Source organism: Procambarus clarkii, chromosome 46 (assembly GCF_040958095.1).
Source record: "Procambarus clarkii isolate CNS0578487 chromosome 46, FALCON_Pclarkii_2.0, whole genome shotgun sequence".
Lineage (NCBI taxonomy): Eukaryota > Metazoa > Arthropoda > Malacostraca > Decapoda > Cambaridae > Procambarus > Procambarus clarkii.
Genome location: NC_091195.1, coordinates 2,921,145 through 2,926,754, shown reverse-complemented (window position 1 = coordinate 2,926,754; position 5,610 = coordinate 2,921,145).

Here is a 5,610-nt window from a genome sequence, read left to right as displayed (position 1 = left end):
GTAGTTCACTACACAGTGGCCAGCTTCAGGTTCCACAACACAACAACCTGGTAGTTCACTACACAGTGGCCAGCTTCAGGTTCCTCAACACAACAACCTGGTAATTCACTACACAGTGGCTAGCTTCAGGTTCCTCAACACAACAACCTGGTAGTTCACTACACAGTGGCCAGCTTCAGGTTCCTCAACACAACAACCTGGTAGTTCACTACACAGTGGCCAGCTTCAGGTTCCTCAACACAACAACCTGGTAGTTCACTACACAGTGGCCAGCTTCAGGTTCCTCAACACAACAACCTGGTAGTTCACTACACAGTGGCTAGCTTCAGGTTCCTCAACACAACAACCTGGTAGTTCACTACACAGTGGCCAGCTTCAGGTTCCACAACACAACAACCTGGTAGTTCACTACACAGTGGCCAGCTTCAGGTTCCTCAACACAACAACCTGGTAGTTCACTACACAGTGACCAGCTTCAGGTTCCTCAACACAACAACCTGGTAGTTCACTACACAGTGGCCAGCTTCAGGTTCCTCAACACAACAACCTGGTAGTTCACTACACAGTGGCCAGCTTCAGGTTCCTCAACACAACAACCTGGTAGTTCACTACACAGTGGCCAGCTTCAGGTTCCACAACACAACAACCTGGTAGTTCACTACACAGTGGCCAGCTTCAGGTTCCTCAACACAACAACCTGGTAGTTCACTACACAGTGGCCAGCTTCAGGTTCCTCAACACAACAACCTGGTAGTTCACTACACAGTGGCCAGCTTCAGGTTCCTCAACACAACAACCTGGTAGTTCACTACACAGTGGCCAGCTTCAGGTTCCTCAACACAACAACCTGGTAGTTCACTACACAGTGACCAGCTTCAGGTTCCTCAACACAACAACCTGGTAGTTCACTACACAGTGGCCAGCTTCAGGTTCCTCAACACAACAACCTGGTAGTTCACTACACAGTGACCAGCTTCAGGTTCCTCAACACAACAACCTGGTAGTTCACTACACAGTGGCCAGCTTCAGGTTCCTCAACACAACACAACAACCTGGTAGTTCACTACACAGTGGCCAGCTTCAGGTTCCTCAACACAACAACCTGGTAGTTCACTACACAGTGGCCAGCTTCAGGTTCCTCAACACAACAACCTGGTAGTTCACTACACAGTGGCCAGCTTCAGGTTCCACAACACAACAACCTGGTAGTTCACTACACAGTGGCCAGCTTCAGGTTCCTCAACACAACAACCTGGTAGTTCACTACACAGTGGCCAGCTTCAGGTTCCACAACACAACAACCTGGTAGTTCACTACACAGTGGCCAGCTTCAGGTTCCTCAACACAACAACCTGGTAGTTCACTACACAGTGGCCAGCTTCAGGTTCCTCAACACAACAACCTGGTAGTTCACTACACAGTGACCAGCTTCAGGTTCCTCAACACAACACAACAACCTGGTAGTTCACTACACAGTGGCCAGCTTCAGGTTCCACAACACAACAACCTGGTAGTTCACTACACAGTGGCCAGCTTCAGGTTCCTCAACACAACAACCTGGTAGTTCACTACACAGTGGCCAGCTTCAGGTTCCTCAACACAACAACCTGGTAGTTCACTACACAGTGGCCAGCTTCAGGTTCCTCCACACAACAACCTGGTAGTTCACTACACAGTGGCCAGCTTCAGGTTCCTCAACACAACAACCTGGTAGTTCACTACACAGTGGCCAGCTTCAGGTTCCACAACACAACAACCTGGTAGTTCACTACACAGTGGCCAGCTTCAGGTTCCTCAATTAACAACCTGGTAGTTCACTACACAGTGGCCAGCTTCAGGTTCCTCAACACAACACAACAACCTGGTAGTTCACTACACAGTGGCCAGCTTCAGGTTCCACAACACAACAACCTGGTAGTTCACTACACAGTGGCCAGCTTCAGGTTCCTCAACACAACAACCTGGTAGTTCACTACACAGTGGCTAGCTTCAGGTTCCTCAACACAACAACCTGGTAGTTCACTACACAGTGGCCAGCTTCAGGTTCCTCAACACAACAACCTGGTAGTTCACTACACAGTGGCCAGCTTCAGGTTCCTCAACACAACAACCTGGTAGTTCACTACACAGTGGCCAGTTTCAGGTTCCTCAACACAACAACCTGGTAGTTCACTACACAGTGGCCAGCTTCAGGTTCCTCAACACAACAACCTGGTAGTTCACTACACAGTGGCCAGCTTCAGGTTCCACAACACAACAACCTGGTAGTTCACTACACAGTGGCCAGCTTCAGGTTCCTCAACACAACAACCTGGTAGTTCACTACACAGTGACCAGCTTCAGGTTCCTCAACACAACAACCTGGTAGTTCACTACACAGTGGCCAGCTTCAGGTTCCTCAACACAACAACCTGGTAGTTCACTACACAGTGGCCAGCTTCAGGTTCCTCAACACAACAACCTGGTAGTTCACTACACAGTGGCCAGCTTCAGGTTCCTCAACACAACAACCTGGTAGTTCACTACACAGTGGCCAGCTTCAGGTTCCTCAACACAACAACCTGGTAGTTCACTACACAGTGGCCAGCTTCAGGTTCCTCAACACAACAACCTGGTAGTTCACTACACAGTGGCCAGCTTCAGGTTCCACAACACAACAACCTGGTAGTTCACTACACAGTGGCCAGCTTCAGGTTCCTCAACACAACAACCTGGTAGTTCACTACACAGTGACCAGCTTCAGGTTCCTCAACACAACAACCTGGTAGTTCACTACACAGTGGCCAGCTTCAGGTTCCTCAACACAACAACCTGGTAGTTCACTACACAGTGGCCAGCTTCAGGTTCCTCAACACAACAACCTGGTAGTTCACTACACAGTGGCCAGCTTCAGGTTCCTCAACACAACAACCTGGTAGTTCACTACACAGTGGCCAGCTTCAGGTTCCTCAACACAACAACCTGGTAGTTCACTACACAGTGACCAGCTTCAGGTTCCTCAACACAACAACCTGGTAGTTCACTACACAGTGGCCAGCTTCAGGTTCCTCAACACAACAACCTGGTAGTTCACTACACAGTGACCAGATTCAGGTTCCTCAACACAACAACCTGGTAGTTCACTACACAGTGGCTAGCTTCAGGTTCCTCAACACAACACAACAACCTGGTAGTTCACTACACAGTGGCCAGCTTCAGGTTCCTCAACACAACAACCTGGTAGTTCACTACACAGTGGCCAGCTTCAGGTTCCTCAACACAACAACCTGGTAGTTCACTACACAGTGGCCAGCTTCAGGTTCCACAACACAACAACCTGGTAGTTCACTACACAGTGGCCAGCTTCAGGTTCCTCAACACAACAACCTGGTAGTTCACTACACAGTGGCCAGCTTCAGGTTCCTCAACACAACAACCTGGTAGTTCACTACACAGTGACCAGCTTCAGGTTCCTCAACACAACAACCTGGTAGTTCACTACACAGTGGCCAGCTTCAGGTTCCTCAACACAACAACCTGGTAGTTCACAACACAGTGGCCAGCTTCAGGTTCCTCAACACAACACAACAACCTGGTAGTTCACTACACAGTGGCCAGCTTCAGGTTCCTCAACACAACAACCTGGTAGTTCACTACACAGTGGCCAGCTTCAGGTTCCTCAACACAACAACCTGGTAGTTCACTACACAGTGGCCAGCTTCAGGTTCCTCAACACAACAACCTGGTAGTTCACAACACAGTGGCCAGCTTCAGGTTCCTCAACACAACACAACAACCTGGTAGTTCACTACACAGTGGCCAGCTTCAGGTTCCTCAACACAACAACCTGGTAGTTCACTACACAGTGGCCAGCTTCAGGTTCCTCAACACAACAACGTGGTAGTTCACTACACAGTGACCAGCTTCAGGTTCCTCAACACAACAACCTGGTAGTTCACTACACAGTGGCCAGCTTCAGGTTCCTCAACACAACAACCTGGTAGTTCACTACACAGTGGCCAGCTTCAGGTTCCTCAACACAACAACCTGGTAGTTCACTACACAGTGACCAGCTTCAGGTTCCTCAACACAACAACCTGGTAGTTCACTACACAGTGGCCAGCTTCAGTTTCCTCAACACAACAACGTGGTAGTTCACTACACAGTGACCAGCTTCAGGTTCCTCAACACAACAACCTGGTAGTTCACTACACAGTGGCCAGCTTCAGGTTCCTCAACACAACAACCTGGTAGTTCACTACACAGTGGCCAGCTTCAGGTTCCTCAACACAACAACGTGGTAGTTCACTACACAGTGACCAGCTTCAGGTTCCCCAACACAACAACCTGGTAGTTCACTACACAGTGGCCAGCTTCAGGTTCCTCAACACAACAACCTGGTAGTTCACTACACAGTGACCAGCTTCAGGTTCCTCAACACAACAACCTGGTAGTTCACTACACAGTGACCAGCTTCAGGTTCCTCAACACAACAACCTGGTAGTTCACTACACAGTGGCCAGCTTCAGGGTCCTCAACACAACAACCTGGTAGTTCACTACACAGTGGCCAGCTTCAGGTTCCACAACACAACAACCTGGTAGTTCACTACACAGTGGCCAGCTTCAGGTTCCACAACACAACAACCTGGTAGTTCACTACACAGTGGCCAGCTTCAGGTTCCTCAACACAACAACCTGGTAGTTCACTACACAGTGGCCAGCTTCAGGTTCCTCAACACAACAACCTGGTAGTTCACTACACAGTGGCCAGCTTCAGGTTCCTCAACACAACAACCTGGTAGTTCACTACACAGTGGCCAGCTTCAGGTTCCTCAACACAACACAACAACCTGGTAGTTCACTACACAGTGACCAGCTTCAGGTTCCTCAACACAACAACCTGGTAGTTCACTACACAGTGGCCAGCTTCAGGTTCCTCAACACACTGTGGAGCCATAAATAACATCTGAGAAAAAGTGGAAGCTGTCCCACACACAGATATAAACACATCCGCCAGAGACTGATAACAGTGTTAACGCCGCATCTCCAGTACCACTCTCACCCCAGCTAACACCACCTCCAGTACCACTCTCACCCCAGCTAACACCACCTCCAGTACCACTCTCATCCCAGCTAACACCACCTCCAGTACCACTCTCACCCCAGCTAACACCACCTCCAGTACCACTCTCACCCCAGCTAACACCACCTCCAGTACCACTCTCACCCCAGCTAACTCCACCTCCAGTACCACTCTCACCCCAGCTAACACCACCTCCAGTACCACTCTCACCCCAGCTAACACCACCTCCAGTACCACTCTCACCCTAGCTAACACCACCTCCAGTACCACTCTCACCCCAGCTAACACCACCTCCAGTACCACTCTCATCCCAGCTAACACCACCTCCAGTACCACTCTCACCCCAGCTAACACCACCTCCAGTACCACTCTCACCCCAGCTAACACCACCTCCAGTACCACTCTCATCCCAGCTAACACCACCTCCAGTACCACTCTCACCCCAGCTAACACCACCTCCAGTACCACTCTCATCCCAGCTAACGCCACCTCCAGTACCACTCTCACCCCATCTAACACCACCCCCAGTACCACTCTCACCCCAGC